General features: G+C 39.7%; 1 long non-coding RNA gene across 4 annotated transcripts in view; it reads right to left on the bottom strand.

Annotated features, from left to right (window-relative positions):
- LOC123612975 (uncharacterized) overlaps nucleotides 1-13,459 on the bottom strand; it is a 99,258-nt gene that overhangs the window by 31,454 nt on the left and 54,345 nt on the right. For 2 of the 4 annotated variants that reach the window (XR_006720294.2, XR_006720295.2), the window contains exons 3-4: nucleotides 8,611-9,650; nucleotides 7,775-7,830 (exon numbers count right to left, since the gene is read on the bottom strand). This is a non-coding gene — a long non-coding RNA (uncharacterized LOC123612975). Of the gene's footprint in view, nucleotides 1-7,727; nucleotides 7,831-8,610; nucleotides 9,651-13,459 lie in introns of those variants that run through there. The other 2 variants (XR_012510658.1, XR_012510659.1) reach the window with 2 other exon arrangements.

Here is a 13,459-nt window from a genome sequence, read left to right as displayed (position 1 = left end):
GAGTTCTTAAAGCTAAGCAGTGTGAACCAATTTTTCCTGACTTAAGGAGAAAAGGAGTTGAGTGAATTGACATTAGGTAGCTCACAGAAGTGATGGGAAGGCTGGAGAGCCAGGTTCAGAATGGTGTAGGAACCAGGGGGCCAGGGCCAGTGCTCCTACCAGAGACATAACTCTGGAAATCTCCACAGCACAGCTTACCCTTGCTGCTGTCATTGACTGCATGAGCTGTTAGCTGCCACTCTTGACCATCAAGGCACATTCTCCCCTTCTGCCCATCTGTGTATGTGTTTGATGGAGCCTGGCTCATGTAGCCACCCCAGCCACGAGGGAGGCTGGGAAAGAAAGGGTCTGCTGTTTTCTGGCAGGTTCTATACTCATACACTGGCTGTGTATCCCAGTTAGGCCTATAAAACAAGGAACTCCCCAAATATAGTAAGGTAGTGAAGTTAATGGACGGCCCAAAATAATGGCAAATGCCTACTTCACTGCCACTTAGTAAAAGTGGATTCTCTACCAGACACTGTGTTTAGTACTTTGGATGCATCATTTTACATAATCTTCATGATAGATATACTCTTTATTTTTACAGATAAAGAAACTGAGGCGTAGAGAGTTAAATAACATTCCCGTGGTCCCATGGGCAGTATGTTTCAGAGCCGAGTTGCCATCCAGATCCGTCTGGCCACAGAGCCTAACCTAACCTGTTACCCTGTTACCCTGCCTTCTCCCTGCTGCCTCTCTCCTTGACTAGGTTTAGGCTGAGGGTCCCTTCTTGCCTAGTAGTGAGATACTAGGGCCATCATTAAAATAAACCTCATTGTATATGATGTTTAAAATTATCATTAAGATTCAGGAAGTCCCCTTCCAAATAATTTGTCAACATAATCCACTAATGTGCTAACTGTTGATTAGTGCAGACCAATTGTTGCATTACTGGCAACATAAATACTGTGTGTGTTACTCATTAAATCTTTTGAGATCCCATCTTCTTGGCTTGCTTAATGCCAGTAAGAAATGAATTTCCAGAAATGGCACTTTAATCCATGATATCATTCCTTCATTCCCAGCCAGGAGGATGTAACAGGAAAAGGAAGTGTGACCTAGGATAAAATATATGTATACAGAGGCACAGATGTGATACATTAAGGTATATCCCAGTTCTTTTCCCATCTAATCCTTTTTCAAGATAGCCCTTTAAACACTTGCTGAACGTAAGAGTCAAGAAAGGGTTATCTACTATTTAGGTGGCAACTATGAATAAACCAGATCTTATCCTGAGGGTTCTGAAAATGAAGTTGTCTTTATCGGTCTGGGCAATTTTACAACCAAAATGGAAAAATAAAGGCAGCTTTGAAAGCCATCTCAAAAAGTATGATAGGACAGAAACAAAGGTAGCAGGGAGGGAGATATCTCAAAGAACAGGACGTGCTGTGACAGCCAAGAGCGGAAGTTATAACCTGGGTGTCCTAACAGGGAAGGCAGGTGTTTGCGGCAGCTTTTCAGGTCTGTGGCTCTGTGAGACACAGAACCACGTGTCAGGTAACTCAGGCAGAACCAGAGAAAATAGGAAGAAGAAAATAGAATGAAATGAAAGATGTGAAATGGCAAAGGAAACTGACAGATGTGTGGGATAAGGTTCTCATCCAGGTGTCCACATTTTAAAGCACTTGCAGCATCATAAGTATATTACATGGTTTTATTGTGTGGCATTTTGATACTTTATTATACAATTTTAATGAGATTGTACACATAGAAATAGAGTTATATTGCCACAAGAACTTCAGTTTAGATATTTCTCACTTTTGAGAGTCTAGTGGCTCTCTGATCAATGCCCTAAGCATATTTGTGCATTGATTTCCCTAAGAAGGTGATTTGACTTTCCTGTCACTTTAGGATTTGTTCCAGAGGAACAGTGGCCCAGGGGAGTCACCACCACAAAATCTTGGGAGGAAGGGGTGTCTTCGAGAACAGAATTCACCACATAACGATTTTTGCCCAAAGAAACCCTCTTAAATGTTTATTGTGCAAGAACTTTTCTGGGCTCTGTTTCAAACTGAATTGGCCTGGATTTTCATGGGGTGCACTGACAAGTGTTTAAGGCTGGACGGTAAATCAGAATCTGTATCACCAGGGAAGCTGTTCAGCACAATGAACAGTGCTTCCCATCCCACCCCAGAGTGAGCATTTTTCCAAATACATGGTGCTAGTGAGTTAAAAGAGGTCACCTATTGAAACTTGAAGTCAATTAACACAAAAACAGGCCCATTCCCTTTGGCATTTTCCACACCCCTGTAGGACATGATGAAACATAACCGTACTATGACCAGGTATAAACTTTCTTTTTTGTCTGGATTAGTCTACCTTTGTCCTTGGCTTCCACAGCTCAGAAAACCTCTAGGTTTTTTTCTTGTGACTTTGTACCTTATGTAACCTGAACATCCTCGGGCTCCACCGAAAAGTGGATCCAAATGAAGTCATTTTAATATTCATGAAATTGGTTTTCTGCTTTTGCCCGGAGCTGCTGGTACAGGCAAATCAACTCCCCCCTCTGCTCTCCTCCCTCCTACCCATCACCGTGGAGTCTTGGAGTTCCCAAGTATCTCACATGTACTGTGACCAAGTTGGCACCTCTGGTCCCAGTGTGACGTGATTTTCCTTTTTCTTTCTTGGATCCCTCTTGTCTTCTTCCCATGAAGCCACTTAAGAACTCCTTTTTACTGCCAAGGTTAGTGATGCCCACTGCCACCAGCGATGTCCAGGCCAAAGGCATGAGTTCCTGTAGCTCCCAAAGACAGCATTCCCAATGTTTCAGGGTTTTGTCTGTTCATCAGGGTTTTGTCTTACCAAGTGCCCTGTCTTTGAGACACCATGCAAACACCTTCCCCATCCCTGGGCCATACTTTGCCTTTTGGGCCCCTAAGTGACACTACTTGGGCTGAGTATTTTGGAAAAGTCTTGATGAAACCAACTTCTTTAATTTTGACTAAAACTTCACTGAGCAGATTCAAAACCTGTCCAGGAGCCAAGACAGAGGAGAAAATTATTCTGCCCCTTCCACCGACCTCAGCCCTTCTCCATCAGGAGTCCTTCCAAGCAGGCTAACAAGAAAGACAAACATTCCTTTATTCTTTTCCTAGAAAGCGCAAATTGATGCATGTTCATTCATGCAGACTGAGTATCAGAGAGGTCATAAACCCTCCAGTTTCAGGAATCGCTGAGTTCTCGTTCCTAGTCTTAATTTAGCTGTGACATTCTGCTGTGATAGTCTGTTAACATAATTAAATATTTCTTAGCTTTTCCTGCTGGATTACCTTAAGAATTTATCAATTTTATTCTCTTCTCTCCTCACACAGTACCTAAAATAGTGTCTCACATCATTAGTAATTGAGTTGATAATGACCTTTCATGTGTAATCCTAGTAAATCCCAAGGGATGTGGCTCGGTCTCTTCACGGAGTCACATTCAAAGGAAACACAAGTCGGCCTGCCTAACTTGAGAATTTATTATCTTCACTATTGGGAAAGTACGAGAGTTTTGTATCCTGCATTTGCTCTCAGAAATTTCCCAGAAGGCCTATCTTGCTTATCATTCCTGCACATCAGAGCTCCACACCCACAGCAATTAGAAAAAACAAAAAAAATCAAACCTCTTCTACTCTGGTTTCTTGTCCCATCTAACCCACACTCCCAACTTGTGATACCTTGTTCTCGGCTCCCCTTCCTCCAGCCTCTCACTGTGAAAAGCCACCTGTGAAGTATGTTGCACTTCCCATTTTGGTCACTTTATAATGACAATCATCAACCTGGAGGGAAAAAAGGCTAGTTCAGGAGCTGACTTGGAAGTAAGCCTACGAGAATGATCAAGTAGTAATTTTTCCTTGTTACACAGGTAAGACAGCTTCTTTGCTTTTGTTTATTATTTTTAAAACAACTTGAACTGAAAAGTATTTCTTGATCTTTTTAGCAATTTTCTCTAAAGACAAAAAATTCTGACACAAAACATGAGTGGCTATAGAAGCCATTTTTCTGCAGTATTTTGACAAGCTATTTTTGTGGTACTTTTGCCCTTTTAAGCTCTTGTGAATTCAGTCAGCATAGAATTGTCAGAGGGAACCTGAGAACAAATTTTAAACACTACACTCGACTTGTGTTTAGAAGAACAATATAAAATGAAGAACAGGCCATCTGGATACTTTTCTTTGCACCCCTCTACACTATCCCTCTATTACTGTGATCATCTATTACTGCATTAAAAACAACAGCAACAACAACACTACAAAATTTACTGGCTTTAAATAACAGCCATTTTATGATCCCATAATTTTGGGTTGACTAGGTTCAGCGGGGCAGTTCTGCTTCATGGGATTTGGGTCAGGGATACAATTACCTGAGGATTTGACTGGTCTGTAGGGTCCACGTTGGTTCTCTGGCCTGTCTAGAACCTTGACAAGCATGATTCAAAGGTCAGTGCTTTCCATCTATCTTTTCTCCGTCTGAGCTGGGATACTCAGATAGCTGGGCATCTCTTTATCCCTCTGCTCAGTCTGAGGGTCTCTCCTGCTCTCTGTGTGGCTTTTCCAGCAGAATCCCCATGGAGACTCAGGGCTCCCCAAAGCACAGGAGCTGCCAGGCCTTCCTTAGACTGAGGTGCAGAACTCCACATTCTGTTGGTTGATAGGCAGGGCCAGTCCAGACATAATGTGGAAGGGAGTGAATACTAGAAGATGAAGTTAGGAGCCACTAGAAGATTAGGAACCATCTTTGGAGACTAGTTATCTCCACCACACACAATTCACTGGAACAATTCAGCGTCCCTTTTAATAGCAAACATTTTCTTCTATCACGATCTGCTTTAATCTGATATTCTTTTTTTCAGTTGAAAATTTCCCTGAAGTGTCCAGTAGTATAGCATTGGAGTCATTACATACATTTTTTTTTCTGAAATTATTAAAACTGTATGTGCTTTTCTGTAGAAACGCCCATATTCACTCTTTTAGGTGATTTAGACAATTAGAGGCCTGAAATTAAAGCTTAACTAACAATCAATAAACTCAACAACTCTCATAAAATAGAACTATGCGCTTAATCCTAAAGACACAGATCAGGGTTTCTCAGAGAATGTTCCATCGCATGTTGGTGCTACAGATTATAAATATTATATGGACAAGGATTTTGGAGGAAATGCTAGATTAAACAAAGTTAAGGTGATTTTTTTTTTAAAGAAGAAATTTGTTAGATCTTTAATATGCAAAGTGGGATAGAATATTTTGTCTCCTTAAGCTATCTGAATGTGAGACATTTTTATTTTATAACATCCTGAGGGACTAATGTTCCACCAAACACTATGGAGAGATGGTTCTCTTAAAGCACCATGTGCTGTGAAGATCACATTATGCCCAGTGCCTTTATTCTCCATACTTTGAAAAACATTTATTGGTGTGAAATATATCCTGAAAGCATGGGAGTTACATTCATTATAATGGCAGGTAACATTACTGAGCATTTACTGTGTACCACGTAATGTGCTGAGTACTTTATATCCACTTAGTAGTGCACCAAGTGTATTACACACATCATCCCCTTTAATCCTGATAGGTGCACAAAATGGATATTCTAATTATGATTTCCATTTTATAGATGAGGAAACTGAGTCATAAGAAAACACACCATTAAAAGGTAGAAAGATGATTTGAATCTGCTTACATGATTCCATGGTCCACGAGCTTAACTACAGCTCTATCTTACCTTCCCTTCTGTACATCAAATCCAGTTTTCAGCTCCTAAAATTAATGCTTCAGTTTACTTTGATTCCACAACTTCAGAGGAAACTAATTTATCAAACACAATGTGCCAGTCCTTACGCTTCTATACATATTTATTAGGTGGTTTAATCCTTACAATAACCATGGAGGAACAGTATTGAGCATTTTGTGAGGGGAGGGAATAATCTCCCTTGCTTTGATATTGAATGTTTTACCAACATGGGATTAGCATCCCATGAATCCCTTCAGATGGGTTCTTAAGAACTCAGTTCTGAAGCACAAACTATCATCCCTCGAATTCCTCTGAAATTTCCCATTACTTCAGTGAATTACCTAGAACATTCAAACTGACTTACACTTAAATTAACGCTTCCTCCAGCCCATTAAATATCTACTTGGAATCCTGGTGAAAATTATACAGAATAATCTGTTTGGAACCCATACTTATAAAATTTGATATCCAGGTGATAGTGTATATATTTCTTAATTATATGTAAATATAAAATAAATGAATGGAACTTAACAGTACAGCTTGGATGTCTACCTTTTTGCCCAGTGCCACTTCAGTATAGAAAAATAGCAAAATACCCATAGAAACATACTTTTGAAGTCATTTCAAAATGGGTACAATACTTCCATTTTAGGGTCATTAAACATGCGAAGGGCTTAGTATAGTGCCCGGCACACGAAAGGCACAAAGTGGATATTTGTTTGACTCCTTTCATCTGAGTCTGTGGTGAGCACGTAGGTGCATTCTCACCTGTGGTGGCATGAACCTATTCCAGTTGCTCTCTGTGAAGCCCTCTGCTTGAGGCCCTCTTTCCTAGAGAAGCAGTTCCACTGTCTGATTATGTGCCCATCAGAGCAATAGCCTGAAAGAGTCCCTCTTAGCAAAGCTTTTTCCTTAGCAAATGGCTGCTCCGTATCTGTTGGGTTATAACCAGTGTTAAGTCAGTCAGTTTTCCCCTGAAAGAATTGACCACGTTATCTTAAATTAATCTGCTTAATAATAATGTTAATAGCTAGTATTTAAAATAAATCTATATGCAAATCAGAAACAGACTCACAGACATAGAAACTAAACTTATGATGACCAAGGGGCAAGGAAGGAAGGGAGGGAGGGACAAATTAGGAGTATGGGATTGACAGATAACAAACTACTATACATGAAATAGATAAGTATCAAGGATTTACTGTATCACACAAGGAATTAGACCTACTATCTTGTAATAACCTATAATGAAATATAATCTGAAAAAAGTATAACTGATTCACTTCACTGTACACTTGAAACTAATGCCATATCTTAAATCAACCATACTTCAACAACAAAAAATTAGCTCTGCTTTGTATAATACTCATTATGAGCCAAGTACTGTGCAAGAGTTGGTTTAATCTTTACAGTCTTGTGAGAAAGGAAGCCTTGGACCCATTTTGCAGAACAGATCATGGAGGCTTAGAGATGTAAAATAACTTGTCCAAGGTTCCAAAGTTAGCACGTGGCAGAACCAGACTCTGAACAGTGTGGTGTGTCCATCAGAATCTAAAGCCTATGCTCTCCATCGCTTCTCTAAAATAATGATGTAAATAGCAATGGGGCATAATGAGAAACTAGCTTCTGTACTTTTTGTTTTCCAACAACTTGCATATTAATCAACAAACTGCATATTAATCTAAGTCACATGTTCCACTGAGTCTTGTTATATAAAAGCAATGACAGCAAAATAGAACTGGTCCTAGTAGAACTGTTTTCAAGACCGAGGAAAAGAAAGTCCTACGAGAATTTTCGATTATCTGAACATGTACAGAATCTTTTAGAAGAATACACTTAAAGCAAATTTTTGAAACTTGGTATGCCGGTTTTAAATTTTCAATTCCTGTATTCACTGGGCCTCTCCAGCATAGTGATAAGAGATAGTCCCCAGTTGACATCGCAGTTAAAAAGAACACCAAATGTTCTAATGTGAAATATTCAGTGCTGATTTATTTCTCCATTGGTGTTTGCTCTAATACCTGGTCATGTGGATCCATTTGGCCCATTTCCCTTGGGGCTTCAGTTAGCAAACTTCCTGAGGGGATGGAGGCAAAAAAACAAAAAATAACAATTTAGATTCCACAGATAAGTGACACATCACTGTTTATGAACTTTATGGCTTTAACAAAATAGAATCCAATGCCACTCCCTTTTATAGACCTGATTAACAAGAAATTTTCTCCAAGCAGATGGGTCATGAAGACTACTGCCCCTTGGAATCAGTTGTCTAACTGAGTTTAATATTTTCATTTGGTTTTCCACTGTTGTTATTATTTCCATTTTAGCTTATGCATTACAGCCATAGCATATGCCTCTGGGTATAAGAGGAAGGAAAAATTCAATTTTAGTGTTTGTCTTATTTGTACTTTACTTGAAGCAATTTGGTTTGCCACATGGAGTGAATAAAGCTGTCATGTTATTTTTTTTTTCCAAAAAGAACACAATAACTATAATGGACTATGCATTTTATTACTGAGCAGATTAATTTTTTTCTTCCATTGAATGACATAAAAGGGAGGATAATTTCAAACGGAATTGTGCCTGGTGAATTGTGATGTGATTTCCATGGCATATAACAGGTCCCAGCTTTTCTACCAGTGTTTTCCAAACACATGATCTTTTTAGACATACCTCGGAGATACTGTAGGTTCAGTTCCAGACTACCACAATAAAGCGAATGTCACAATAAAGTGAGTCACACATTTATTTTTAGTTTCCCAGTGCATATAAAAGTAATCTTTACAATATCTTGTAGTCTATTAACTGTGCAATTATGTTTTTAAAAAGTACATACCTTAATTTTAAAAATACTTACTGCTAAAAAATGCTAACTATCATCTAAGCCTTCAGTGAATCAATCTTTTTGCTGGTAGAGGGTCTTGTCTCGATGTTGATGGCTGCTGGCTGATTAGGGTAGTGGTTGCTGAAGGTTGGGGTGACTGGCAATTTCTTAACCTAACACAACAGTGAAGTTTGACATGTCAGTTGATTATTCCTCTCACAAATGATTTCTCTGCAGTATCATGCTTTTTGATAGCATTTTACCCAGAGTAGAACTTTCAAAATTGGGATCAGTCTTAAACCTTGCTGCTGCTTTATCAACTAAGCTAATGTTATGTTCTAAATCCTTTGTTACCATTTCAATAATCTTCACAGCATCTTCACCAGAAGTAGATTCCATCTCTGGAAATTTTTTTTTTTGTTCATTCATAAGAAGCAACTCCTCATCTGTTCAAGTTTTATCATGAGATGACAGTAATTCAGTCACATCTTCAGGCTCCACTTCTAATTCTAGTTCTCTTGCTATTTCTACCACATTCCACTTGCTACTTCCTCCACTGAAGTCTTGAACTCCTCAAAGTCATCCATGAGGGTGGGAATCAACTTCTTCTGAACTCCTGTTAACGTTGATATTTTGACCTCTTCCTGTGACACGTGAATGTTCTTAACAGTGTTTAGAATGGTGAATCCTTTCTAGAAGGTTTTCAATTGACTCTGCCCTGATCCATCAGAGGAATCACTACCTATGGTAGCTATAGCCTTAGGAAACATTTCTTAATAAGATTTGAAAGTCAAAATTACTCCTTGACACAAGGGGTGCAGGATGGATGTTGTGTTAGCAGGCATGAAAACAGCCTGAATCTTATTATACATCTCCATCAGAGCTCTTGGGTCACCACGTACATTGTCAGTAAACAGTAATATTTTGAAAAGAATCTCTTCTTCTGAGCAGTAGGTCTCAACAGTGAGCTTAAAATATTCAGTAACCATGTTGTCAACAGATGTGCTGTCCTCCAGGCTTTGTTCCATTGACAAAGCACAAGCAGAGTAGACTGAGCATAATTCCTAAGGGCCCTAGGATTTTAAAAACAATAAATGAGCATTAGCTTAAAGTCGCCAGCTCCATTAGCCCCTAACAAGAGAGTCAGCCTGTCCTATGAAGCTCTGAAGCCAGGCATTGACTTCTCCTCTCTAGCTATTAAAGTCGTAGGTGGCATCTCCTTCCAGCACGAGACTACTTTGTCTACACTGAAAATCTATAGCCAGCTTCCTTCATGATCTGAGCTAAATCTTCTGGAGAACTTGCTGCAGCTTCTACATTAGCACTGGCTGCTTCACTCTGCCCTTTGATGTTATGGAAATGGCTTCTTTCCTTAAATCTCAGGAACCAACCTCTGCTGGCTTCAGTCTTTTCTTCTGCAGCTTCCTCAACTCTCTTGGCTTCATAGAATTGAAGAGAGTGTGGGCCTTTCTCTAGCTTAGGTTTTGCTGTGAGGGAATGTTGACCACTACAACTTTCCCCAGATCATCAATAAGGCTCTTTCACTTTTATATCATTTGTGTTCACTGGAGTAGCACATTTAATTTCCTTCAGGAACTTTTCTTTTGCATTCACAACCAGGCTGTTTGGCTCAAGGTCTAGCTTTTGGCCTACCTTGGCTTTCAATATGCCTTCCTCACTGAGCCTAATCACATCTAGCTTTTGACCTAAAGTGAGAAACATGTGACTCTTCCTTTCACTTGAACACTTAGAGGCCATAGTAGGGTTATTAACTGGCCCAATTTTAATATTGCTGAGTCTTGAAACAGGGAGGCCCGAGGAGAGGAGGAGAGATAGGTTAATGGCAGGTTGGTGGAGCAGTCAGAACACACGCAACACTTACAGATTAAGCTTGCTGTCTTATGTGGGTGTGATTTGTTGTGCCCCCAAGCAATGACAATAGTAATATCAAAAAAATCACTGATCACAGGTCACCGTAACAAATATAATGAAATATTGCAAGAATTACCAAAATGTGATACAAAGACATAAAATAACCAAGTGCTATTGGAAAAATGGTGCCAATAGACTTGCTCAACAGAGGGTTGCCACAAACCACGATAAAACAAGGTTTGGCTGTACTTGGGATGCAATAAAAAGATGTTTTCTGGCTTATGTATACTAATATTCTGCAGGGCAAATGTAAATTAAAATACAACCTTTGACTCCTAGAAATTACTCTGTTAAATTTTCTGCTTTCTTCATTTCTTGGGGACTTGAATTGTCTCTTCCTTTTTCTCTTTTTACAGAGTCTCCGTTACATTCCCTGCTAACATCTAGCCATTGCCAAGTTCTTCTTTATGTGTTAGAGATCTTAGCTGTGTTCATACCAGGATTCGGACATGCCTGGCCCTGCCTGGAGGTTCACTGTGGTCGACCCTTCAGAGCTATGTTTGCATGAAGTACTGAAGATCTCCTTAGGAAATAGCTCATTAGAGGAGAGAGTGGAGGGCAATGTGTTTGTTTCAGGACAATGGGATAGGGTTGGAGGACAGGGCCATTTGAGCAAAGCATGATCATTCATTCCCTGTTTAGTCCCCTTGGAAGTAAGGGCTATGAATAAAAACTTTTCAGAGCTGTTTGACCAAAAATATCTTTATACAATGAGAGCACAAAGAAGCATTTTTGATAATGTAGGTCACAGATGGTAATAATAATAAACATTTATTGTACTCTTTGTAATCACAAAATACTTACCATATATAATCTTAATCAAACACATTACTATAATCATCACAGTGACCCTATGATAAGGTCATTTTTCCCCGTTTTATAGATAAGACAACTGAGGCTTAGAGAGAATGGCTATATATCTTGCCTGTGGACATGCAGCTAACAGGTGGCAGATCCAAGATTCTAACTCAGACCTCTCTGATTTTAAAATCTACACTCTTGACCACATTGCAGTATTGTCTTCCCCCAAGACAAACTGGAACACAAAACAAACTGTAGGCTGAGAAATCATTCATGTCAGCCTACATTTGCAGTGTAGGACAGGAGGCTAATGGGCATTGATGCCCGCTCAGTGTGGGGATCTGATGCCTTCTGGCCCAAATCAGAAGCCTCTGCTTGGTTTCTTGGCAACCTCTTAGCTGCTGAGTAAGACAGGAGGAAAGTGGCTCTCGGCAGATGTAGCCTAGATGACCTCTCTTAGAATACAAGTGAAGTTAACTCCTGGGTTTCCAGAATCATTAGGGGGAATGCCTCTTTTCCCCTAACTTCAATTATTACTCAAAATCTATTGCATAGTACTGGTCCTTTACAAAGTGAAAAAGTGCTCAATCACTAATCATATTGGGAACACTGACTCTGCACATGAGGCACAGACAAGGTCCTGGGGTCTTCAAAGATGACTAAGTTGTGGTTCACTGCTCTTAATTTCAGTCTCATGGAGGGAGACAGCAAGTATACAGCTCATCACACACAAGACACAGTAAAATGGCTAGATGGAGGCCAAGTAACAATGTCAGGGAGCTTTAGGCATGGAGTGCCGTTCCTGCATGAGGTTGTTGGAGAACAGGGGCAATGTTTTGGGTAGGCACTATTTCCCATGATTCTTCCTGGCTTTCCTACTCCGTCTCTTCAGTTATTTCATCCATCATGGGCTTTCTGTACAGATACTTCCTTTCTCCCCTTCCAAATCTTTTCTCAGACACCCACTGAAATTACTGAGCTCCTCGGAACCACCTTCAAATCAAGCTACTAACAGCACGTTTTTGCCAACCATTACACGTTAGGTCCATCTGTTGCCTAGTCTGCTCAGAAGAGTCCAAAATATTTCTAGATCTTTAACAATCTTGAAGTCACATGGGGGAGAGGCATTGAAACTTGTTAGAAAGACTGCAGGCTAAGGGCAAAGTGCTAAGATCAACTTTTATGTGCCCAGTTACCACCTTAGATGTCAACTATGCACCAGGGGATTCTTAATGAGTTATGGGAGAAAGAGCATCTTTGAAATAGTTTGGCCTTTTCTCTTTCCTTTACAACCTAGTGTCTATCCTACTCTACTGAATGAGCAGCTACAGAATGCAGAAGAGAACAGGAGCAGTAAGGGAAAACTTCCATGATAGAGCAGCAAACACAGACAAATCCTGGCTATCTCCACTACCTAACACATAGGACTAAATGAATATTTGCTGAGAGAGGGAGACTGAGTTTAAACATTAGACTTGGCTTACTCAGTGAACTCTAAGGTCCCTTCTTACAAGGATTTTTATGACTCAGGAAGGGGGAAAACTTAAATTTGAAAAACTACATTAAAGTCATCAGGTTGCATTGTTTCCTAACGCAACCTTCCTGTATACACAGATTGCTAAGCGATGTTATGGCCAACACTGCGATCAAGTAAGGGAGAACAGAATCTGGGCAACGGAAAGAATTTCAAAAGGCCATTTATTTTATCCCCAGTTGGCAACTAAATCATCCCATAAAAGGAGTAGGATAATATAATGGAAAGAGCACAGGCTGTGGAGCCAGACAGAGCTGGGTTTGAATTCCTGTTCTGCTGCTCACAGGCTGCATGTTTTCAAACAATCTAATAGCTTTGAGCCTCTGTTTCCTCTTTTATAAAATACAAACCAGAAGAAAATATCCTAGAGGGGTTTTATGTCTAGCACAGAATGACACATAGGAAGACCTCAAATTATGTTAATCCCATTTCTCCCCGCAAAGCTACATGCCCATGATTAAGTAATTGTTTTTTTAAAGGTATACCTCAGTTTCCCTTAGGATATCAGCATCTTATAAATCTGTAGTCTCTTAATTCTACAAATTTGGTAATTCTGGCCTTTACTTATTTTTTAAAATGTTTTACTTACTATTGGTTGAATGTCGATTGAAAAAT

The sequence above is a fragment of the Camelus bactrianus genome, chromosome 12 (genome assembly GCF_048773025.1).
Source record: "Camelus bactrianus isolate YW-2024 breed Bactrian camel chromosome 12, ASM4877302v1, whole genome shotgun sequence".
Lineage (NCBI taxonomy): Eukaryota > Metazoa > Chordata > Mammalia > Artiodactyla > Camelidae > Camelus > Camelus bactrianus.
This window is presented reverse-complemented; position numbering and strand designations above follow the sequence as displayed.